This window comes from Macrotis lagotis, chromosome 3 (genome assembly GCF_037893015.1).
Source record: "Macrotis lagotis isolate mMagLag1 chromosome 3, bilby.v1.9.chrom.fasta, whole genome shotgun sequence".
NCBI classification, from domain to species: domain Eukaryota; kingdom Metazoa; phylum Chordata; class Mammalia; order Peramelemorphia; family Peramelidae; genus Macrotis; species Macrotis lagotis.
Genome location: NC_133660.1, coordinates 211,426,804 through 211,453,404, shown reverse-complemented (window position 1 = coordinate 211,453,404; position 26,601 = coordinate 211,426,804). Strand labels below are relative to the sequence as shown.

At 37.8% G+C, this 26,601-nt stretch overlaps 1 long non-coding RNA gene across 4 annotated transcripts in view; it reads left to right on the top strand.

The window, feature by feature from the left end:
- LOC141518089 (uncharacterized) overlaps positions 1–26,601 on the top strand; it is a 253,311-nt gene that overhangs the window by 5,843 nt on the left and 220,867 nt on the right. For 2 of the 4 annotated variants that reach the window (XR_012477083.1, XR_012477080.1), the window contains exon 1: positions 21,496–24,880. This is a non-coding gene — a long non-coding RNA (uncharacterized LOC141518089). Of the gene's footprint in view, positions 1–21,495; positions 24,881–26,601 lie in introns of those variants that run through there. The other 2 variants (XR_012477081.1, XR_012477082.1) reach the window with 2 other exon arrangements.

The window sequence follows — 26,601 nt, the reverse complement described above, 5'->3', positions numbered from 1 at the left end:
CTTCTTGGATAATCTGACTTGTCCTGGTTTTCTGACTCAGACCTTGTGGTTCTGGACCAGTCTTGTTTTTCATTCAGATCTCCTGAGAAGAAATCAAAGTGTCTACAGGTGTCACTTTATTTTTCTGAGAAATTTAGGACACGTGAGCTCAAGTTTCCTTGAGATGTGCCATTTTTAGCATATGTGTTTATTAGCATACCTGGAGGCAGACCTGATGAGAAAAACATGGATCATGTTTAAAAACATGGATCATTTCATATCATAGCTGAATAGTATAAAGACTGGGTCTGTCTGGCAATCATAAAGGCTGTCTGGCAGCCTGAGGGATGGAATGGAACTTTAAAATTATCTAGTCCAAATCCCTCATTTCACAGTAGATGAAACTAAGATGCAGAGAAAATAAGTAAATTACTGAAGATCACCCAGATAACAAGAGTCAGTCAGAACTAGAACCCACAACATTGAATTTTAGATCGAGCACTAATTCCTCTGTACCACTGTGGTATCTATCCAGGATAATATTAATTTGTTGTAAATAAAAATTTTATTACTAGGAATACTATTTCATGTATTAGCTCCTGTGTTAACAAGTGATGAATAAAAAGAGCACAGAGAGGTGTAGGAAGGCAGCTCAGTGCCTGACCTTCAATAAGCATTAATAAATGTTTGTTGACTGAGTTAGATGGACTAATACTTAACGAAATTAAAACTTATGAAGTAAAGCAAGCAGAACCAGGTAAACAATAACCACCACCACCGCCAACGGGATAATTGACAATGAATGCTAAAAAAATTAACAAGAACTGAGCTTACGTCCAAAGAGATGTGAGATAACACCTCCCCCCCTTTGTAGAAGTGGGGAACTTATAGTTCAGGATTTTTTGGCATGTTGGTTAGTTTTGTTGAACTATTTCTCTCTCTTTTTTAAGTGATGTCTCTTTCAAAAACTATAAAATTTTTTTTTATCAATAAATAATACTTCGAGGAGCTATGATTTCACTGGCACAGGTATTCTGCTTTCAAGTTTGTGATTCTTCTATATCTTAGTAGATGGTCTTCTTGTGTAGCTTTGACTGAAAAATCCCTACCTCCATGGCCAGCCTGGTAGACTGAAGAAGTGGACAAATCATGTTTTATGAGGCCACTCTGGAATTCTTACCATTTTAGTAGAACCTTAGAGAATTTTTGCACAGCAGGCACAGACTTTAAAAACCAAGAATTGCCTGCGTTTCACAGTGGAAGGCACTTTGCTGAATAAATAATGATATAGTCCTTTCATCCTTTATTTTCATAGTTTTTATTATAAATTTTATTATTTATTATAATAATTATATATTATATTTAATATATTATATAATTTATATTATACATATGTGCATTATTTTAGTTTAATCAGAGTATAGCTTTGATAGGAACCATAATATAAAAGAAAGTTCATTGGCCTTAGAGTCTGAAGACCTGAGTTTGAATTCTGACTTTTGTCACTAGTTCTGTGACTATGGGGAAGTCAATTTTGTTTCTTTCCCTATAAAAATGGGGATACTCAATATGATATTTATATTACCCACTTTGTTATGGGTATTGTGAGATAAAATATTTGTGAATCTCATAATGTTATAAATTCTTATGGCCAGGAGTGGAAGCTCTTGGTCCCAGGATGTGAGTATCATAGTGGTCTTCTTTGCATAGTTCCAAATTGCTTTTTTGGAATGCTGACTCCAACATAGCTCCACTAACAATCCATTGACCCTGCCAACAATGATTATTATCATATCTTTGTCTTCCAATTTGTGGTGTGAGTGAAACCTCAGAAGGGGTTTTTTATGTACATTTCTTATATTTAATATGTTGGAACATTCATTCAGGGTTATTAATAATTTGTTTTTTCTCTAAAGGTTTCCATTAAAAGGATGACACTTGAAGTGTCTACTGAACTCTCTGTAAATCTAACCCATAGACCCAATCTTTCATAATTTGCTTTTTGTAACCAAAGTTCCTCTTATCACTGCAATTAACCATGTTTTAGATGTTACAAGGATGAATCTGAGAATGGAACATTAATAGAACATTAGCATCTTTTCATGTATGAGAGGTTTTATTGGGAGGGGCTTATTTTTTTAGTATTTAGTAACAGTATGGGATTGGGTCTAAATGTTCTTGATGCTTCAACATTTTATGCTTTATACACTCTCTGAAAGGTGGTTATAATCAGAATCCACTTCGTTGTCAGAGGAAACTCTTGTCAGTACAAACAACCTTCCCAGAAATGACTTGTAATAAAAGTACCTCATACAAACTTCAAACAAAACTACAGGGTAAAATTTGTTTCTCTCACATTTGTATAAAGCATGGCATCATTTCTTTCCAACGACTGGAAGTATTTCTTGCTTATTTTCTGCCAAATGGGCAAAAATAACTATTCTGGTCAATCTTTAAGAGAGATGAAAAGACAGTTCAAGAAAGAAAATAGTAAAGATTTAAAGTCTCTTATGGGCAAAGACAGTGTTTTCTATTTTAAAAATATCTATTTGGTCAAAAAGCATCTAATCTTATCTGATCACATTGTAAATCAATCAATAAGAATTTATTAAATGACTATTATTTATCAGACTCTGTGTTAGATGCCAGAGATACAAAGACAAAAATGAAGCAGGTTCTGCCCTCAAAGAGTTTATATGAGCTATCCTCAAATCTTAATGCTATTAAAGTTTAAAAATCATGTTATGACTTTTGGTACACTTCATATTTTATTGGGGAAAATTTACATTATAACTAAGTGGCTATAATTACACATTATAACTATATTTAAAGTTGCATTAAATTTTGGGAGACTTTGTATGTAAAATAATTATTGATAAAGAGAAGCACTTCCTCTATTCCTTTCCACTCTATTTTTTTTATTAGGCTATGTTACAGAAATGCTTGTTTTATTCCATAAAAACAAAATACATATAAATTTTTAAAAAGTAGGCGTTAAAGCTGAGAAGAACAGAAAAGACCTCATGTAGAGGGAGCCCTCAAGTTGAGCTTGAAGGAAATGAGGGATTTAATGGCAGCAATGAGGAAGGAGTGCCTTCTGAGCCCCAGAACCATTTGTGAAAATGAGAGATGTCATTATCTAAAAACAGCAAAGAACTTGAATCACTAGACTGCGTGCCTATAGAGCTAACACTTATATTTAAAGTTCATAGATGATATATACAGGCTTGTGATTCTTATGTTTTCTATCCTTTTCTGCTATCATCAGAAGACAAAAATTTTTAGTCTATCCCATGAGTAATGGTCAGTCATTAGAACTGGAACTCAAAAGAGGAATTAGAGTGAGAAAGTCCTCATTTGCTGGCCAACCTGCTGGTGAGGTGCCTTTGCCCATTCATACAAGTTTTTGGATGGTAGGTAGGCTCATCCTCAAAACCAGTCTGAGTCTGTGTCCATCAGCTTTGCCCTCAAGCTACTTACTAGCTGGGTGACCTCAGCAAATTATTCTATTTAAGCCTCAGTTTCCTCCTCTGTAAACTGAGAGATTGGATTAGGTTATCTAAGTTCTCTTCTAACTATAAATATGTGAGCTTCTGAGCTCAAGTTCATCTCCATGCCACAACGAAGAATGGAAAAGGGGAGTTCAGAGGCAGAATAATGCCAATAATTCATCTTGCTGGCATATTTTGCAGGTTACAAAATGATTCATTGTAAGTATTCCATGAAACAAGCAGGGAAAACATTATCCCAGTTTCATAGATGCAGGTCTTACCTCCAGGTATGGGACCTCTTCTTTTTTTCTCTTTACCCTTTTTAAACTTGTATAATCTCTCTTCTCAAGGGTTTGGGCATTGTCTCTGGGTGAATAATTCACAGATCTATCTCACTCCTTTTATCTGTTCGGGTACTTTGTTGTTATTGTTGTGTCTGATTTTACAGATGAGAAACTGAGATAAACAGGGTTAAGAGACTTTCTTTCCCAGGATCACACAAATAGTAAGGATCTGAGGCTGGATTTGAACTCTGGACTTCCTGGTTCCTGGTCCAATATTCTACCCATTGTACCTCTAACTTCCCTCTTTCTCACTCTGTTCCTCTTTTGAATTCCAGTTATGCATCACTGACCATTAGGCATCTCAGAGTGGAAGTTGCATAGGCATTTCAGACTCAACATATCCAAAACTGAACTCATTCTCTTTCTCCTCAAATCTACCATTTTTTCTGAATTTTCTTATTTCTGTTGAGGGCAATACTATCTACCCATTGTCTTAGAATTTCAGTTTTCATATTATCCTTTCAGTTTCAGATGGTTTTTTTCAACTTCTACAACATCTCTCTTGTGTGATACCTTTTTTCCTACTTATATTCCCACTTTGTTAGGCCAAGCCTTCGTTGTCCCTCATACCTGGAACCCACCTCTTCCTCACCTCTACTGCTTAGAATCCCTCATTTCCTTTAATACTCAGCCCAAGTCCCCTTCTCCATAAAGTCTTTGTTAATTCCCCAACTCCTATTGCCTATCCTCCTAAAACTACTTTGCATTACGTAATATTGTCTCCCCACTATAGAATGTAAGTTCGTTGAAGGCAGAGGTTGTTTAGTTTTTTAATTTGTGTCCTTGGCATCTTAGAGACTACTTAGAACATGGTAGGAACATACCAAATATTTGTTGTTTGAGGAAACCAAGACCTAAGAAATTTAAGTGACATTGTCACAAAAATGGTAAATGTTAGAACTGGAATTTGAACCTAAGTTTTCTAGCTTTTAAGCAGAGGACTTTTGCTACTGAATTAAAGAACCCATTGAGGCAACAAATTAGGTATAAAATTCCAGATCAACAGAGGAAGATGTGCAGAATGGAATTATTAGACAAGACTTTGAATTTGGCAGCTTTGCTCATTATCCTCTACTGATCTCTTGGTTGTCTGAGCTGCAGCTGCTACTGCAGGTGGCAGAAGAGGGAAAAACTAATTTTGGAGTATGAACTCTTCAATGGATGTCCTCTGTGGGGCATAACAAGGAAGTCTACGGGCAATTGATGGTCAGCCTGAGGACGCTGAGGTATTGAGGTTGGGAAAGAAAAGGGTCTGAGAAGTTTTTGTAGAGTTGCTTTTCAGATATGTCTGACTCTTCTTGACCCCTTCTAGGGTTTTCTTGGCACTATTTCTTCTCCAGTTTGTTTTACAGATGAGGAAACTGAGGCAAATAAGGTTAATTGATTTGCCCAAGGTCACACAGCTAGTAAACACCAGGGAGTATGGGGGAACAAAGGAAAATAGGAGACATTTCTATATCAGATAAATGTCATTTGCTCTTTGCTGTTGCAGGGTCCTCAGGAAAAAAATGAAAAGGAAATAATAATAGCTCCTGTTTGTACTTTAAGGTTTGCAGATTAGTTTATAGATGTTAGCTCATTTGGGCATGGGAGACATTTCGTAAGATCCCTGATATGACATGTTTCTGCCATCAACCCTATGATATAACTCTATTATTCCCATTTTATAGATTAGGAAATGAAGGCTGAGAAGTACAGGAAATCTGTCTTCTTGATTCAAAATCCTGCTCTATTCACTGAAATATCTGCTGAGTTATCATCCGTTCAGCAGTCAATGATTGAATCTCTTCTGTAGGCAGGATATGGGGGATGAGGGTGGGAGTGAAAGAAGGGAGATAGAAACACTGTCACACTGATCTCAAAGAGTTTATAGTCTAATAAAGAAGTTAAAAATACACTCAGATAGTGTTTTCTTTCACAGCATGATTAATATGGAAATATATTAAGCATCATTGTATATGTATAATCCAAATCAAATCGCTTAGTGTCGGGGTGGCTAGGTGGCGCAGTGGATAGAGCGCCAGCCCTGGAGTCTGGAGTACCTGAGTTCAAATCTGACCTCAGACACTTAATAATTACCTAGCTGTGTGGCCTTGGGCAAACCACTTAACCCCATTTGCCTTGCAAAAACCTAAAAAAAGCCCAACTAAAACTAAAACAAATTGCTTGGTGTCTCAGAGAAAGAGAGAGGAGAAAGAAGGAAGGGGGAGAGACTTTGAAACTCAAAATTTTTAAAAATGAAAGTTAAAAATTGTTTTTTACATGTAATTAGGAAAAATAAAATATTCTTTAAAAAATAAATACCAATAGCCATATTGCAAAGTAGCATGTGAAAAGAGGAGTAAGTTATGTCTGGTGGTGATGGAGAGAGAGGGAGGAGAAGAATCTTCAACCTTCTTCAGCGAACCATTCCCAATGATGCATCATTGGAAGCCTACTCCTCTACCTTGTTCAGATGACTGTTTCCGGCTGACCTCTTCCTGCCCACCTCACACTAAAGCAGCTTCTTAGGGACTGACTTGGAGTCAGGTATGGCTGTTCTCTATTTACCTCTGCTGTCTATTTTTGAAGGAATAATTATATGAAAATTTTGTGATAATTTGTGAAGTCCCTTGCTTGATTCCTTCCTTTTAAAAATGATTTTAGGATTGTAGACCTAGAGCTACAAGGAACCTTTGAAGTCATTGAGTTCAACCCTCTCGTTTTAAATTTAACATTTTCCTTTTTGTATTGTAGCCAATTTGATAGTTGTAAGAGAGTACCTCAGAGTTGTTTTAATTTGCATTTCTCTAATCAAAAGTGATTTAGTGCACTTCCTCATCTGACTAGAGATAGCTTTGATTTCTTCACCTGAAAACTGCCTATTTGACCATTTGTCAGTTGAGGAATGGTTTGTATTCTTATAAAATTGACTCAATTTTCTATATATTTGCCTTTTATTTTATAGATGATGAAACCCTAATAGTTTACCCATAGTTATCCAACTGGCAAGTATTTGAGTTAGTAGCTAAACCCAGATCTTTCTGACTGTAAGCCTAGTGATTTATCCGTTGTACCCCCACATGCCAGTAGGGTAGAATATCTGATCATTCTGCCTCGGGGAGGAGTCTCTGAATCAAGCTTTCACTGAGACAACCATCTGTTGGTGACTTCCTCAATAAAAGACCCCTCACTCCCTTATACCACAGCATGATCTTGGTTTAATGAAACAAGTCTTGAACTCAATGGACTCTTGGCTTTGCCATTGACTAGTCATAGGACATCATGTTGACACTCCACAAGCTCTCTTGGAAAGGTTCTTTATCACCAATAAAGAAGGTTTTGGAAAGGATGGTATGGATTTCAGCTGCTACCAATATCTACAAAGCTGGTGATTGATCTGTGGAGCTATGAGGCATCTGCCCATGCCAAGAACAATGACATGAGAATCAGTCTCTACTTCTCTTTGAAGCCACAAGGGTCAGTCTATAAAGCAATCCTTGGAGTGGCTAGGTGGCGTAGTGGATAGAGCACCAGCCCTGGAGTCAGGAGTACCTGAGTTCAAATCCCACCTCAGACACTTAATAATTACCTAGCTGTGTGGCCTTGGGCAAGCCACTTAACCCCATTTGCCTTGCAAAATAAAAAAAAATCTATAAAGCAATCCTCGAGTTTGGACAAATGCTGATAGTGTTGACATGGAGGGTTAAAACAAGAGAGATATATAAAACTTCTGTGTGGCAGAGCAGGATAGCTCTGAATATTCTGAGTGATTCCTTCCTGCATATCTTTTTTTCTTTTCCTTTGAGTTGTATGTCCTTGGGGAGAGGTTCATTCAGTGGGTTGTCATGAAAGCTGTTGGAAGTCTTAAAGGACATTTATACAAGAAGGGGTAAGCAGTGATGATGACATGTTCTTGCCAACACCTTCTGTGCTCTTTTGTATTCCTTCCTAAGAGCTAGAACACTTGCCCCAGCAAACCACCTGGAAAAAATCAACAACCCTAGAGTGGAGCATCCAAGGCTGGCAGCTTTTCAGCTGTCATCATAAATATAACATCTTCATGGTTCCACAAGGGAATTAAGTTACCATTGGCGTTTTAAGCAGCTATGGAAATGTGCATTTTAGATCATTGCTCACTCAAAACATTTTGCTCTTGTCTAAAATCTTCCTTAATGCCTCAGTCATCTCTTGGGAGCATTATCTTCAATCATATGTTGTGAGAGTATCCTCTTATCAGAATTGCCATCTCTGGGATCTAAGGAAATTCATTTGTGCCCACTTTCGTGGGCTCGAGTCTATGCTATTATCCTCCATTTGCTTCTATTTTGGAAACTGTCTTCCAAGTACTTTTCTCTTTTCTGAAACTAGAGAATATTTGGGTGTCAAAAATGGTGGATGACAGAAAAACAAGCAACTGGCAGGGATGTGACTAAGGTACAAAAACAAAGAAAATACAGGTACCAGCTGTCATTCTGGATGGGCTCCTTTTTCTTCAATGTACCACTCTATATATTTCTCAGAGGCTGGTATGACTTACAAAAGCATTTCAATTTCTATAACAGGGTTCAGAGTTTGAAATCTTTCCCCCCCTGTACTACTTCAATTCTCTTATTTGGAAGAAAAAAAATCTGTTTTCAGTTCCAAATTCTCTTTCTCCCACCCTCTGAAAAGGCAAGAAATACAATAATCATTATCCTTATGAAGCCATACAAGACATATTTATACTTTGTCCACATTGCCAAAAAAAAAACCAGGAAAAATAAAATGAAAAAATATACTTCATTTTGCACTCAGAGTTCACCTCTTTTTTGAAAAGGAAATTAGAATAAAAAAACTGTACACAAGTACATAAATAAATATATGTGTGTATTGTCTTCTAGTCCAGGGGTGGGAAACCTTTTTTTTCTGCCAAGGGCCATTTGAATATTTATAACATAATTTGTGGACCATACAAAATAGTCAACCTAAAATTTAGCCTATAATATTACTTTATCCCTAAAAAGTTTCTAGATTTATTGAATTTTGAGTCTGGCCTTTGGTTGCTTCGCCAGTGCCAGATCAAATGATTTTGCAGGCCTCACATAATTCTTGGATCGAATGTTCCATGCTCTTGTCCTAGACAAAACCTAGGAAAAACTTAGGAAGAATATAATCTAATTTAATTTTTGTTGTTAAGATAGTTCAAATTGTGTCCAACTCTTTTTGATTGAATTTGGGGTTTTCTTGGCAAAGATACTGGAGTAGTGTACCATTTTCTTCTGCAACTCATTTTACAGGGAAAGAAGCTGAGACAAACAAAGTTAAGTAACTTTTCCAGGGTCACACAGCCAGTAATTGTCTGAGGCTGGATTTGATGAACTCAGAAAATATGAGTCTTCTTGACTCAGTGCTGTATCCACTGTACCACTTAGCTGCTCTATGGGAAGATAATAATCTCTTATATCTCTTACAAACCACTTTCATAAACATTATCCCATTTGAACCTCAAGGCAGCTATATGAGGGAGGCAGGCGGGCTAAATTATTATCATATCTTTGCTCTATGCTACCTATAGGAACTTGATTAAATTGTCCGACTTTTCTGTGCCTCAGTTTTCTCAAAGGGGGAATTCGGTGCCCATACATAGCTTCCTTCTCCTCATCCTGACCCCAAGAAGTAGTTGGCAGCAACTCTTAGTGAGGACGTCTCCTGTCAAAAATAGTCATCAGCAACTCTGGGGGAAGGAACTATCTATTGACAGAGAGTATGGTCAAGGCTTTCCTCCTTTCCAAATTTAATTCCTGACTCCATGAAATTCATAGAGATAAAATTATTTTCCCTAGGTTCACTGATAGTGAACAGCACAACAGAATTTGAATTTCAGTTCTGGTACTCTATATTTAATTTTCCCCCCATAATTCCCCACTGTTTAATTGAACTAGGAGATCTCTGAGGTCCCTTACACCAGTGAGGATGCTATGATTGTATAATGTCTACAGCCTCATTTAAAATTAGTTCTAGAAGGACCTTAGTGGCTAAGCTGTTGATTCTAGATGAGGAGGCTGAGGCTCAAAGAATGATTGAAGGAACAGGCTAAGCCAAGTGTTTTGCTTCCCGGTCTGGTTGACTTTCCAGCAATGGGAGTAGTAGGTAAGTGCCCGGATCACTTGGCATGGACTGGGTGTGGGGATTCAGCTTCAGCCCATGGTACAGCTCAGCATCTTAGTCTTACTTCCAGGATCCCTGCTATTCTGGGTCATGCTTCAATTAAATGGCAGCAGCAAGCAGTCTGACTTCATCATCGAAAAGAGGACTGCCAAGGGTCCTTCTAGGGGAAAGCAATTTCCATTTCGATTAGGTGCTGAGCAGTTTGGTTTTGAAGTTCAATCATTTATTACAGTTGACTCCTGAGGGGAAGTAAAAGTGAACAATGACAGCGACCCTCCTCATCTTTCTCCTTGTCTCCAGTGACTGTGACAGTACAGGGCTGGCTCTGAAGCCTTCCCTTATTTTTCCTCTCCCATCCTCATATCGCACACATCCTTATCTCTTCCAAGTACCCTACTTCAAAATGGTGCAGTGGACAGTGGGCCAGACCTAGAGGTAGAAAGACTCATATTCATAAGTTAAAATCTAGCTTCAGTTACTTATTAGCCGTGTGACCCTGGATAAGGCACTTAACTCTGCCTCAGTTTTCTCATTTGTAAAAATGAACTGGAGAAGAAAATGGCAAGTTACTCCAGTATCTTTGCCAAGAAAATATCAAATGGGGTCATGAAGAGTTGGAAACAAATCTTGAGAGGCTGAAAATCTTGCCTAAAAATCTCACAGACAGCAAAAATCAGAGCAGGATATTCAGACAACAAATTCAGCATTCTTCCTATTGTTATCACACATTATCTTGATTCTTGGAGGCATTAACCTTCCAAATTAGAGGTGTGGCGTTCTAAATCAATAGGTGGCCTGCAGTGATTTCTGCCTGTGATATAATGATTCCCATTTCTGTTTGAGTTTGACACTTGTTCAAATGATAGTCCCCCTCTCTGGCAGATTGTTTTTATTGTTTGGCTTTGGGTAGAGATGGTAATGGGTGGGTTGCTTCTCTCCATGGACCAACACATACAGTTAAAGACAATCACCTCATCCTGGACTTACAAACTGACTCAACCAATGAGGAGGTGGGCCGATTTCTCTCTTTGTTGTCACAGAATAATCTGCTGCTTTCCTTCTTCCTTAAACCCTTGATGAATGACTTCTTTTATTGGGGCACATGGCGGGGGGGAGCTTTCCATAAATGAATAGGCTTTGTTATCCTGAAAAAGAAGGAGGTTCCTCTTGTAGAGGAGCAAGGAATAAAAGTCAAGTTGACTATGATTATGTTGTACTTGTTGGAAAAAATACAGAATAAAAAGCATATACATACATAATCATTTCTATGAGATTGAGGAAGGTCATTCTACTCTTCTCCAAATGTATTTAAATAAGAGCCTTTTCTCTTTTCTATTTTCTGCATTTCTTCAAGGGGATCTTCCAGCCCAGGCAGCATGCTAAAGGATATAGCCACTAAATAGTGTGGAAGAAATTTTAGAAGTCTTTTAATCCCACTCACTCATTTTCTGTTGAAGAGGCCCAGAATGGGGAGAATGATGCTGTCAAGCTTCCAGATTGAATGAATGATTCACAAAGCTCAAGCTAGGCTCTCCCACCTCCCAGTCCAGAGATAGGGATCTCTCTGTTGACTTTTCCTTTGGGAATCTAAAGAGTGTTCTTTGTCTACCTGTGACTTTGCCAGCCAAAGAGGAGAGATATAGCAAAAACTCTCCCACCTCTTTCATCATCATAGAAGCCATGAAGTCTGACCTCCAAATTGCTTTTCTCTGGGTTGCATTAATAGTGCTCCCATTTGGGAAGATTCTGCCATATCTGAGGCACATTATCTTCTTGTTACTGGAAATGGATAAAAGAAGTCTTTAAGAATGGTCAGTTTAGGGGGCAGCTAGGTGGCACAGTGGATAAAGCACCGGCCCTGGAATCAGGAGTACCTGGGTTCAAACCCGGTTTCAGACACTTAATAGCAAGCCATTTAACCCCATTTGCCTTGCAAAAACCTAAAAAAACAACAACAAAAACCGTCAGCTTGGGGGTGGGGAAGGACAAGACAATCTTCTCTCTTTCAGATTGAAATCACCATCATTGTAACAGACAGCAGCAGAGCTGATAGAGAACTAGCCTCAAAACTAGAAAGACCTGAGTTTAAACCCTTATTCTGACATCTTGACTTTACCGGAGGCAAGATACTTAATCTCTCTGCTCTAGACAACCCTTCAACGACTATGAGTTCCTTATAAGTAGAGATCATACATGTCATACAAAGGCTGGTAAGGTAAAACAAGATGGTGGAGGACCTTGAATACCATTCTAAAGCATTTAGACTTTGGTAAGCAATGGAAATATTGGGAAGGTTTTTTTTTTTTAAACTCAGGAATCCATTTTTTAAATTGTTTTTTGAATTGCACAATTCCCCACCCCCATCTTATTTCCCTCCCCTCACCCCCCCCCACAGAAAGCAGTCTGATAGTCTTTACATTGTTTTCATGGTATACATTGATCCAAATTGAATGTGTTGAGAAAGAAATCATATCCTTAAAGAAAAATAAAATATAAGAACAAAATTACAGAATAAAATAACTTTTTAAAAAAAAATTAAAGGTAATAGTCTTCAGTTTTTGTTTGAACTCCACAATTCTTTCTCTGGATACAGATAGTATTCTCCATCGCAGACATCCTCAAATTGTCCCTGATTGTTGCACTGATGAAATGAGCAAGTCCATTAAGATTGCTCATCAACCAGCAACATGGGGGTGATGATCAACCTTGATGGACTTGCTCATTTTATCAGTGCAACAATCAGGGACAATTTGGGGCTGTCTGTGATGGAGAATACCATCTGTAGCCAGGGAAACAACTGTGGAGTTTGAACAACAACCAAGGACTATTACCTTAAATTTAGAAAAAACCCTGATATCTTATTGTCTGATCTTGCTATCTCTTATACTTTATGTTTCTTCCTTAAGGATATAAGGGGGGAGTAAGATTAGGGGAAAAATTGTTAAACTCAAAATAAATAAAATCTTTAATAAAAATATTAAAATATTAAAAAATATTAAATATTAAAATATTTAAAAAAAGATTGATCATCAACCCCATGTTGCTGTTGGGGTGTGCAATGTTCTTTTGGTTCTGCTCATCTTGCTCAATATCAGTTCATGTAAGTCTTTCCAGGCTTCTCTGGTTTCTAATAGAACAATAGTGTTCCTAACATACATATACCACAATTTGTTCAGCCATTCCCCAATTGATGGACATTCACTCAATTTCCAATTCTTTGCCACCAAAAACAGGGCTGTTATGAAAATTTTTGTACAAGTGATGTTTTTACTCTTTTTCATCATCTCTTCAGGGTATAAACCCAGTAGAGGTGTTGCTGGATCAAAGGGTATGTACATTTTTATTGCCCTTTGGATGTAATTCCAAATTGCTCTCCAGAAAGTTTGGATGAGTTCACAGCTCCACCAACAATGCATTGGTGTCCCAGATTTCCCACATCCCTTCCAACATTGATCATTGTCCTTTTTGGTCATATTGGCCAGTCTGAGAGGCGTGAGGTGGTACCTCAGATATGCTTTAATTTGCATTTCTCTAATAAATAATGCAATTTTTCTTATGACTATGGATTCCTTTGATTTCCTCATCTGTAAATTGTCTCTGCATATCCTTTGACCATTTGTCAATTGGGGAATGAAATTTTTTTTTTTTAACAAATTTGACTCAGTTCTCTGTATATTTTAGAAATGGATCCTTTGCCAGAAGTACTAGGTGTAAAAATTGTTTCCTAGTATTGGGAAGGTTTTGTTAGGTGAGCAGAAGCAAAGCAATGGGTATTTGGGAATATTAATAATCTTACAGCATTATGTTGTTTAGGTAGAATGTTTAAAATGGAGGCAGCTGTATTATAGGAGAAACACTGCTGGATTTCAGGTTGAAACTGTATTTAAATTCTAGTTCAGTCACTTATTAACAGTATAACAGCTACCTGACTATAAAGTTGGCCAGTTCTCATCTCCTTGGCAGGGATTTGCAGTGAAAGGGCAAATGTATGCACTCAGCCCTTGGCAATCAGAGATGAGGCTCAGCTCTGCTTCACCTGCTGTCCCCTCACTGTATGTCCCTGCCTTGGAAGTCATTTTCCAGGATAGGAGTTGTGGGAGTTGGTGATTTGGTACGTACTGGTAATGCCAGGGCTCTTGGACTTAACCTGTCCAGCAGCTGGTGGTGGTTTGGAGGAAGGTAAATTCCTTCTTCACAGGGATTGGTTCCCTCACACAAGACAATGGAGGCTAGACTGGAAGGAAATCAGTAGACTGGATGGGCATTATTATTTTCAAGACTTCTTTACATCAAGATCTTGGACCTTCTCCATTAGCATCTAAAGGGAGATGGTGGCAATGATTTCACTATCTTACAAGGGCCACCTCCTGTTTCTGCCTTTCAGATTCTGTTTACGTATTATCTTCCCCAGTATGTTTCTTTAGAGCAAGAATTCTTTTATTGGTTCTATTTACATTTCCAGGACCCTAGCACCTAGCAAATACTTAATAAATATTGGTTGCCTTGATGATCAAGGAAGGGAGATAAAAATTTTAAAAAATAAGAAAGGAGATAGTGCTTCACTTGGATCTTAAAATAAGGTTAGAATCTCAGTAGAGGAGGGAAGAGAGAGTCCTAGGAATAATGAACAAGGGACCAAGGGTAGGAAGGTGTGGGACATGACTGAGTTAGAGAAAAATATGGTTTGTGCACAAGGCAAGGTAGTGGGAGAGAAAGCTGGAAAAATAGGATATTTCTGTGGTATGTTGGAGTCCACTTTGTACCAGTTTCACAAGAACCAATTTTGAAATTTTTCAGCTTTGGAAATTAGCAAATACTGCAAATCTAAGCTTGATTTGCTGTTTTGTTGATTGTCTAGACTTTAGAAAGTTAAAGGCAAAATGTTAACAATAAAAATTAAACTTTTAAGAGTGTTTTGGGTCTTTGTAGAGTTGGTCATTAAAATATTTCCCAGCATCCTCTTGGGCAGTTCTATACCAGAAGGTCTTAAAAGCCAGATTGATGAAGCCACTGAGATATTTAATGGGGCCAGATTAAAAGATAGATCTGGGGTGTGTATAATGGATCAGAGAGGGAAGAGATTGGAAACAGTCAAAATATAAATAGAAAGAGAAAAAACTAAAATGAGTTTTAACTTGGGTGATAGCAATGGAGGGATGATAAGAAGATAGATGGGAGAGAGATAATGGAGGTGGAATCCATGACAGTAGGAAAATTCTCACTCTGCTAGTTACTCCACAAGGAGTTACATAAGTTAAATGAAAGACCTAGAAGATTCATAAAAGAACAATTCATTCTGCCCAGGGCTTGTGAATATGTCATTATTTCATCTTACGGAGATGGAATCCTTTTTTTTTTTTGCTGGGAAGGTATAAAATAGTTCATATGGATTTTTCCTAACTCCTTTTAAAGAACATATATTTCTTTGTATAATTTATGGTGATTCATCAATTGGAAGAATGTCCCTGAGGTATCATCACCTCTCAACAAAGTAGTTTATAGGGCAAAGAATGTAAGTTGCAAGGAATATGGGAATGGAGAAGGGGGTATGAGCCTTATCTTGTTTAATGCCCTTATTTCACATTTCAATTATATATTGTACATAAAGATGCTCTGCAATCTTTAAAGCACTCTGCAAATGTCTTTCCTCTTGCTTCTCCATTTTCAAATGTGACATGTACAAGGTTACACTGATTATTTAGAGGATGGGGACAATCCATTACTTCTAAGTCTTAACTTTATTTTGGGCCAATTTTAAAGCAAGTGAAGTTTATTTCTAGAGATCCTCTAGTCCACTGTGTATTCTTTAATCAATTCTAAGTTCCCTGTAACTTTATAATGGCCCTGTGACTTTATAACGGACAACTAGATTATGTAGTGGATGATAATGATAGGCTCAGAATCAGGAAGCTCTGAGTTCACATCCAGACTTAGATCTTTATTCAGCCTTAGACATTTAACTTCTATTTGCCTCAATTCCTCATTTGTAAAATGGGAACACATTGGAGAAGGAAATGCTAAACCACTCTAGTATCTTTGCCACTAAATTTATGGGGTCTTTTAGAGTCAGACATGACTGGAAAATAATACCCTTATGTCTAAAGTCCTCTATTACAATGGTCCACTGGACTTGTCCTCTCCTTGGGAGTGCCCTGACTCTACATCCCTTCTCAATCAGTTGAATTCAACCCAACTTTTGTCTCATCCCCATAGTGGCAGCTGACTGACTAATGTCATCATGTAGAGCTTGGCCATCCTAATGGGAAAAGAACCATTTTCCCCAACAAGAATATAACATTTTGAACTTTGTTGGGCTCTCTGTATAAATTTGTGAGTATATCATATATGCGCAACATAGAAAGTATTAGAATATACACTAGCTGATATTTTTGTAGTTCTTTAATAGTTGCAAAGCACTTTCCACAGAATCTTAAAATACCCCTGGGAGGCAGTACTTGCAAGTATTATTGCTACTTTTAGATAAGAAATTTGAAATTCAGAGGGGGTAAGTACCTTGTTTATGATCTAATAGAGTTCTTTCTTACTTTCTTTTTCAATTGTGTGTGTGTGTGTGTGTGTGTTTGTCACAGAGCCCCTTGTCAATCTGGTGAAACCCTTCAATATCTATTTATCTATCAATCTATTTATTTTTGCAAGGCAATAGGGCTGCGGGCCTTGCCCAAGTTCACACAACTAAGTAATTATTAAGTGTCTGAGGTCAAGAAAAATATTTTTAAATGCATAAAATACAGAGAATTTCAAAGACAACCAATAGTCAAAAAACATTTATAAAGTGTCTATTATATTCCAGACCTTTTAAGCATTGATGATACAAAGAAAGATAGTTCTCTCATTCTAAACTCCTTATTTTTTTTCGAGTCCCTTATTTTACAAATGAGGCAATCAAGTTCTGGAGAAGGGGGGAACTGAAGTCTCCAGATTTACAAATTATATTTCAGGGTATGGAAAAAAGTCTCCTACTGAGTGTGTCACGAGCCAGAACAATTGTCAGGCTCCAAAATGAGAAGTGATTACAGAGTTTGAAGCTGCAGAAATCCAATTTGCAGCAACTGATCTCTTTTCTTTTTTTCTTTTGTAAGAGGGAAGGCATATCTTTTGATAGGACTATCTTAATCATGCAGGGCTTGGTGCTGGTTTCTGAGGCTTTAGCTAAGTATGACCTGATCTGGCATTAGTTCCCTTTCCGCTGTAGCACATATTAGGAGACAAGGAGTCATCTAACTTTTTAAAATTTGCCACAGTCCTAGGAAAGTCTGAAGCATTCCAGAACGAATGAGAGACTATTAGAACAGGAGGGATTATTTAGGGGATAAAACATGAAACCTGTAAGACATTTTAGAGAGTACCAATTAAATCTGGAATGGATAATTTTTGCAGCTGAAGGAAGTGAGAAGGGAAATAACTTGTCTAAGGTCACATAGGTGATAGCAGAGGTAGACAGGACTTTAACACAGACCTTTAGACACTGAGTTTAGTACTTTCCCTCTATACCATGCCCTAACTAGAGTGAGGTGGGGTCAAAGTTTGGTTGGAAAATTAGTGCTGATCGCACCATCCAGAAACACCCCTCCAGCATCGGCCTCAGCCCTGGCAATGGGGGCAACCTCCTTCCAGAGTGTACTTGCTCCCTGAACATTCAGTGGGGTAAAGGCTTCATGTTATTCCAAAGAAAGCTCTCTCCCTCTGGCAGCTGTTCCTTTGGTCTTCCTCCAAACCTTGTCCCAGAAGAATTGTTATGGAGCTGTCTCGACCTTCCATGTAAAGAGTGTGACACGACTCAAAAAAATTAGTCGGAGCCAATATGTCAGGAACCAGGGTTTGCTTGGTCTTGAGACAGCCTTGCATCTGAGTTGGTTGAGAAAGTTCTGGGTGAATTAGTCCTAATTCACTTATTCATTCCATTTAAATTATATTTATTTAATAGGTTACTCATGTCAAGCTGATGCTAGCTTGTATCTTCAGGCAAGACAATCTGAGCATTTTGGTTTCTTCACAATATATTCTAAAGTGCTGTTGTAAGCTTCAAATATGATTGCCAATATTAAACAAGATTTACAGATTTTTTTTTATTGCTATTGTTCAGTCATTTCAGTCATGTCCGACTCTTTATGATTCCATATGGGATTCTCTTGATACTGAATACTGGAATAGTTTACTTTTCCCTTCTCTAGTTCATTTTACAGAAGAGGAAATTGAGACAAACAGAATAAGTGACTTGTCCAGAATCACACAGCTAGGAAGTTTTTGAGACTATAGTTGAACTCAGAAAGAGGACTCCAGGTTAGCCACTCTAACCACTGTGCCACTTGACTGCCTTACAGATATTTAAAGGCTATTAATTAATGCCATTTGAATCACAAAGTAATTGAATTCAATGAAACTCTGGAAGAGATTGCTTGAGTTTACACAAAAGAGATTTTTCTCTTTGACTTCTTTTGGGAAAATCTTCAAGTAATGGCTTATCTTAGGTTGCAATTTCTATAGGTAACAGCTCACCAGCTCCAGTACTCAATGTCAAAAGTGTATATTAGGTATAGGCCAGTCTTTATTTCCTCTATCAGAAAATACAGAAGACAGAAAGGACACCCAGGAATCCACTCATAGCTACAGAAAACATACAAGATAATTCAAGGACTCACATGAGCCCAGACACAAACAGAATGCATTCACAATAGTTCCCCTCTGAAGGAACTGAACTCAGGGTTGCTAGTGGGGCAAGACTCCATCATCCCAATAGATTTCCAACTCTCTCTCTCTCTCTCTCTCTCTCTCTCTCTCTCTCTCTCTCTCTCTCTCTTTTTAGTTTTTGTAAGGCAATCAGGTTAAGCGGCTTGCCCAAGGTCACACAGCTAGGTAATTATTAAGTGTTTGAGGCCGGATTTGAACTGAGGTACTCCTGACTCCAGGGCCGGTGCTCTGTTCACTGTGCTACCTAGATGCCCCAATTTCCTACTTTTGCAAGGGTTTTATAGGTCCTTCCAAGACCTTCAGAATTCTCTGGGCTTTGGGTTACCTCATAAGTCAAATATACATTGGAATGGCAGGGAGTGGCAAAGAAAAAAGGTTGCTGTTTAAGTAAATAGTAATATGTAAAAGAATAATTTCAAATGGGATATAACCCACTTAAGTATTAGGGAGTTCAAGGATAATAATTGTGAAAATTAGAGAGCTCTTTAAAATTTGCAAGACACTTTGCAAATATTGTCTCATTTTAATCCTCATGACAACCCTAGGAGGTAGCTGCAATTCTTATTCCCATTTTACAGATGACTAAACTGAGGCAGGCAGTAGTTAAGTAACTTGCCCAGAGACTCGATGGCATTCAATTCTTTCTGACCCTTTCTGTCCTTTGTCTCTAGACAAGTGAAGGTTCTGGGGCCTCATCACATGAATTGCTTCCCTGAGGATATAAAATAAGGGACAGCCAGTCAACTTCTCTACTAATTTAAAGACATGACCAGCCTCAGCCCAGAACTGTATCACCTCATGTATACACCACCAGTGTGCCACAGACATGGTTTAAATCTTATCTGACTCTCATATCCCTTCTCCCAAAGTACTGCCATCAGTTGGACCTTTATATCTCTAAGCATCATTCCTCTTTCCCCTCCCATGCCTCTATACTTCCTCCACAATTCACAATCCTACCTCAGACAGTTGCCTCCTACTAGCTGTGTGACCTTGGGCAAGTCACTTAACTGATTGCCTCACATTCAGGATCATCTCCAGTCATTCTGGTTCATATTTGACTACTGGACTCAGATGGCTTTGGAGGAGAAAGTGAGGCTGATGACTTAGCTCAGCCTCCCCTCCCTCAAATCAATTCATGGGCTTGTCATGGCATCACCTTCCTGAGTCATGGTCTTCAAAAATGAAGGACAAACATTATTACACCCACCCTTCCACTGTTTCTTCCAAAGGAACTACACTAGTTTGGGTCCTCATCACCTCAGGTCTTTTCAACAACCTCCTAAAGGCTCCTCCCAAGTACAAAGTCTCCTTGCTCCAATTCCTCTTGCAAAGGCTCCCCCTGATAATCTTTCTCCTGCTCAAAAACTTTTAGTTATTTCTATTGCCTTACCTCTTGCATACCAAGCTCATAGTCTACTATTCAAGGACTCTATTTCATCACAAATTCTAGTTTTCCAGTTTTATCTTCTATGGGTCCTCTCCAAATCAAACTGTCTGCCTGCTCTCTGGGTCTCTCATTTCCAGTTTGCTCTTTTCTATATTTATGCCTTTGTTTGCAGGACTGCCCCTTGTGTCTGGAAGTCCCCAGTTACCTCATGAGGCTCCCCTGGCTCTCCTTCCATTCCTCTTCTCATTTTTCATTGCATGAGGAAATACTGGAGTAAACTGAGTCAAAGCCTAAAGGAAGGGATGGAATGCTATTTAACAGGAGGGTCAGATTTGGGACCAAGGTATATCTATATATATATCCATATATCTACACACACACACACACACACACACACACACACACACACACACACACACACAGATGTCTATCTGCCTAAATTTTGCCTTTTCTATCTCTCTATTGTCAACAGTGATTTTTGCCTTTTCTATTTGTCTGTCTTCATATCTATCAATCATCTATCATCTATCATCAACAGTGATTTTTTCTATCTTAATATCTGTCCATCTGTCTTCTTATCTATTGACAACAGTGATTTTTGCCTTTTCTATCTATTTATCTATCTGTCTGTCTGTCTGTCCATCCATCCAACCATCTGTCTATCTATCTATCTGTCTATCTATCTATCTATCTATCTATCTATCTATCTATCTATCTATGTCTATCCATCTATCTATCTATCTATCTATCTATCTATCTATCTATCTATCTATCTATCTATCTATCTATGTCTGTCCATCCATCCATCCGTCTATCTATCTATCTATCTATCTATCTATCTATCTATCTATCTAATCTATCTATATCTATCTATCTATGTCTGTCCATCCATCCATCCATCCATCCATCCGTCTGTCTATCTATCTATCTATCTATCTATCTATCTATCTATCTATCTATCTATCTATCTATGTCTGTCCGTCCATCCATCTGTCTATCTATCTATCTATCTATCTATCTATCTATCTATCTATCTATCTATGTCTGTCCATCCATCTATCTATCTATCTATCTATCTATGTCTGTCCATCCATCCGTCCATCTATCTATCTATCTATCTATCTATCTATCTATCTATCTATCTATCATCTATCTATCTATGTCTGTTTGTCCATCCATCCATCCATCTGTCCAACCATCTATCATCTATCTACCCGCTATCTTTATCTGTCTGTCTTCATATTTATCATCAACAGTGATTTTTGCTTTTTCTGTCTACCTTCATATCTATCTATCTGTCATCTTTATCTGTCTGTCTTCATATCTATCATCAAAAGTGATTTTTGGGGGCGGCTAGGTGGCTCAGTGCATAAAGCACCGGCCTTGGAGTCAGGAGTACCTGGGTTCAAATCCGGTCTCAGACACTTAATAATTACCTAGCTGTGTGGCCTTGGGCAAGCCACTTAACCCCGTTGCTTTGCAAAAACCTAAAAAAAAGTTATTTTTTCTTTTTCTATTTATGTATCTATCTTCATATCTATCTTTATCTGTCCTTATATCTATCAACAGAGATTTTTGCCTTTTCTTTCTATCATCTATCTATTCATTCAACTGTCCATCCATCCATCATCTACCCATCTGTCTGTCTGTCTGTCTATCTTATCTCTGCCTGCTTGTCTTCATATCTATTGTAAAAGGTGATTTCTGCATTTTCTACATATTGTCATCAATGATTTTTGCTCTTTCTTTCTTTCTTTCTCTCTCTCTTTCTTTCTTTCTTTTTTCTATCTACTTATCTATTTAAGCTCTATATTCATATCTATTTTAATATCTATATCTCTCTCTGTCTGTCTTCATATATATCTACCAATCTTCTTGTCTACCTAGCTATCTATGATACAGAAACAAAAAGACAGTTCTTGCCCTCAAAAAATTTATATGATGTTGGAAGATTCAATATTTACACATATAAGGACAGGGAGCATCCACAATGAATCTCAGCTTCATTGGAAGTCAAGAGTAACCTTGGAAGTCCCAACAGAGGAAAATATTAGTAGAGGGACTCATATGAAGGTGTATAAGTGCCAAGGTTCTTAAGTTCTCTTTCCCTTTGCCCTTGAGAGACTTTCTATTTAAGATATTTGGGGTACAAGAAGCCTGGAGAGCCCCTTTTGAAAGACCAGGGTATTCCATCTGCTAGTCTGAACACAAGGGATGAGTGGGCACTATGTTCAGACTGATAGTGCAACTCCTGCCTCCTGCCACCCTCCCCAGACTCTGTGTGTGGGGGATTTGAACTCAAAACTTGAAGTCGAGATACAGGCTGAAAAATCAGAATCCAATTGTTAACACAGTAGTATGAGTCTGATCCTAGAGCAGGAAGCAAATTTTAGAATGGGGATCTAGACTTCTTAATGTAAACCTCATCCACTGTTGAGAGGGATGGAGAAAAATTTCCTCTTATAGCATGAAGTTTTCTTTGCTATCTTCTTAGTATAAATCTCTGATTCCTCTCAGAGAAGACCCCTGCCCTCCCCAACTCTTCCTCTTTCCTCCCCCACCTCCCCTTCCCCATACAGGTCTGCCCACATCCATACACAGGTGCACACACACAATTCCTTTCCCTAATTTAGGGATTCCCAACCTTGGGGCAATTTATCTCTTGGGGGGGGCAAGAAGCTTGTCAAGCGGTTAATGCTTCTTTATGAAAAAATAATCTCTTTTTATGTATTGATCTAAATGCTAAAACAAATATTTCATGTTAAATTAGAGTTTACTGAAAGCCAAGGGGATCAGGGAATAAAAAAAAATGTTGGAAACCTCTAATCTAATCATTCATAGTCCTAGAAATCTGAGAGGGCCCATGAGAGTAGTTTTTCATTTTGGGATATGAAAAGAGCTTTCTTTTCATTTTATATGATAGATGATGTGACCATAGTTCATTGATTATTTTGTATGTATTTAGGGGAAAGACCTGAGAATGGAGCATTTAGTAACTGAATGGAATTGAATGAGCAAGAAATTTTCCTGGTTTTTTGTCATTTTGGAAACCGGTTTCATCAAATCCTAGAATGATTCTGAATCCAGGCAGTTTAATATTTTAGTTTGTTTGGTTTTAAATTCAGCAAGCTGTGTGCTTCTGATAGTAGTGAGATAGAAAATCTCTTGAACATATGTCTGAAAGACACTGGACTAGAAACTTGAGAGTAATCCTATCTAATGGGAAGTTATAGATTATGGTATTTTTGCTGTTGTTCAGTCATTCAGGGTTTGTGTCCAACTTCATGAAACTGTACACAATATGACTATTTCTTTTTTTATTTTTGGCAAATGGTTTGCCATTTCCTTCTCTGGTACATTAAGTCAAACAGAAATGAAGTGACTTATCCAGGGTGATGCCTGGTTTGAATTTAGGTCTTTGTGACTCTAGACCCAGTGCTCTATCCACTGAGTCACCTAGCTACTATATCTTATGGTAGTTTACTGTTTAATCAATGATATGGTGCCATATTATATCATGGACTTAATGAAAGCTACAAAGGATTCAGCATTGGTTGCCTGCATTGTTACATAAGACACAAAACTAATGTTGCACACAACCATACCTGATAGAATTTCCACTGAGAAAAAATTCCTCTATCAATACTGATTGGCATGTGCTCTGACATTTATAGCCTTTGAGAAATTGCCTGAGTCATCAAGAGGTTAAACAATTATCAGGGTCACAAAACTAGAATGTAGTAGAGACTAAATTTGAGATCATATCTTTCTGATAACACTAGGTCTTTATTCCCTCTGCTACACAAAGTAAATACAAATTTAGGGGACTAATAGTACCTGGGAGAAAGGAAATGTCTCATGGAGGAGTTGGAACTTGACCAAACTTCCAAGGGAATCAAAGATTAGAAAAGGGGGAAAGAGGAAAAGGAGGACATTTGAGGTCTGAAGGACAACTTCTTCAAGGACCAAAAGGCAGAAGATCCTGCCATGTGATGGACAGTAAATAGCTAAATCTGGTTAGCATATAGGTTATATAGTGCAGTATACCTGGAAATTTAGGCTAAAGTCAGATACACAGAGCAAGGAGTTTACATTCAATGCTTCTCTCCTTTCTCACCTTGGTTAACAGTTTTTATTCTAATTCTAATCATTCTGATTTTGCTCGAGCAAATTTTTTTCAATTTCATGTAATTGAAATTAATTTATTTTGTCTCTTTTATGATTATCTCTATTCTTTGTTTTTTTTTTAAACAGACTTCTGTGATATCCTGTCCATTTTCCACACTGGATTCTATTTATTCCCATATAGCTAATCATTTCCTTCATTATTTTTATCATTTAAATTGCCTCTAGGGGGGCCAGAGTCATAGTCATGATGAAAAGGTAAGTGTTTTCATGATATCATTGAAAGAATTATAGTCTCTCAAAGTTGGAAGGCACCTCTTAAATTATCTCATCTCAACCCTGTCTAAAGCAGTAATCCCTTCCATGACATCCCTGTTGGGTGGCCATTCTGCTGATACTTTAATAGCTTCAATGAGGAGGAGCCTGCGATGTCATTAGGCAGACCATGCTTTTGTTGCCCAGTTCTAATCAACTGTTACTTCCTCCTTTCGATTTGGTACTTCAAAGACCCTGTGATCTCAATCATATGGCTGATTCCTTCAGTGATATAGATTGTAACCCATCCAGGCCCCTTTCATCCTGAGCAGCTCTTGTCCATGGGGATTCACTCAACATGCTGAGACACTTCTGGAGCTGACAAGAACCCTCTCATTTTACAGATGAAGACAAGGAGATGATCAGAGAGAAGTCAAGGGAAGTTAAAAGTCACAAAGGTAAGTGGGGTTTGAGATCAGAGTCTGTGACTCCAGATATAAAGCTCTTTCTACTGTGCAATGATGTTGGGAGGATCCTAAGGAGTCAGTTCAGTTATTGCTTACTTTTTCTCCAATTGTTTATTTTACATTTCTCTGCCCAGTAACATTTCATTCATATTCTTTGCACTATCTCATGGACAATTTTAGTCTTAATAGGTTGTCCCTTCCTCCCTCCCTCCTCTGCCTCCCTATAATTTCCACATTAGTCCTAGTTTTTCCTTCTGGTGCTAAGAATAGTAAGTCTAATTCTTCTAAATGTGGTACAATGGATAAAGTGCTAAACCTATAGGAAGACCCAACTGCATGAGTTCAAATCTAGCTTCAGACACTTACTAGCTTTCTGCAAGTCACTGAATCCTGTTCTCTCACCTACAAAATGAACTGGAGAAGGAAATGGCAAAGCCCTCCATTGTCTCTCCCAAGAAAACCTCAAAGTGGGTCACAAAGAATTGTACATGAGTGAAATGACTGAACAACTACAAAATGATAGAGCTGTATATATTTGAAGACAGTTAATTTGTTTCCTACTACCCTTACCACTTCTCCTCAGATTGTCTCTTCTCCACCCTTAGTATCTGTAGTTCAACTTTTCTTCATGTATTTGCTCTTCACAGTCCTGATTGCCTTCCTTTGTACCTACTATAGCTTATAAATATTTCATTTTTAATGTGTCACCCAGAATTTAATATAATACTTAATGTAATGTCATTACTTATAATATTTCCATTTAGAGTTATTGTATTATTATTATTATTATTATCATTATCATTATTATTTTAGTTTTTGCAAGCAATGGGGTTAAGTGGCTTGCCCAAGGCCACACAGCTAGGTAGTTCTTAAGTGTCTGAGGCCTGACTTGAAGTCAGGGGACTCCTGACTCCAGGGCCAGTGCTCTATCCATTGTGCCACCTAGCTGTCCCCACCACCTAGTTGCCCCAAGAGTTATTGTATCATTATTTATTTCTTTGTATTTGTGCCATGCTTTTTGGTATAAATTGCTAGAATGTATCCTTTTAGAAGTTACTTTATTCAGCAATCCATGTCATCAAAGGTGAACTATGACTAGTTATATAACATTTACATATTTGGCAAAAAAAATCTTTGTCTGAACTGAAGTCATACTAGTCACTCAGTAGAAATTTGGAAATCTCACCTTCGAGGCACATATGAGCATTAAAAACGAACCTTTCTCAAAGGCTGTAATTTAAGTTAGGTTTGTGCTTTTAATGGATAGAGGAATGAATAAAGGTTTGATGGATGAATGAACTTGCTCTGAGCTACAGTGAAATGCAGAAATCTCTCTTAGACTAATAAATTAATCCCATGGCCTGGTGAGATGGTTCTGTCTTTCATTTAGGTGATGATGAGGAAAAGAATGTTTGAATTTTTATGATAGAAAATTAAGCAAGTGAAGAAGTTCTCCGTACACAACAGGTCAGGATTCTGATGTTCCCTGAATAATAAAGACTGAACTGTTGTATATTTCCACTGGCCATGTTAGAAGGGTTTGCTAGGAGGTGGCCCTTTGTGGGGAAGTGGGGTGGTGGCACGGCATATTTCAAGGCAAATGTGGGACAATATAATTTTAAGCAAGCAGTTCTAATTATTTGTTCAGCAGCCTCCCTTAGTATACCTTTGGATGCTGTATCTCCTTCTGACCTTTTCTTTCCATGACTCAG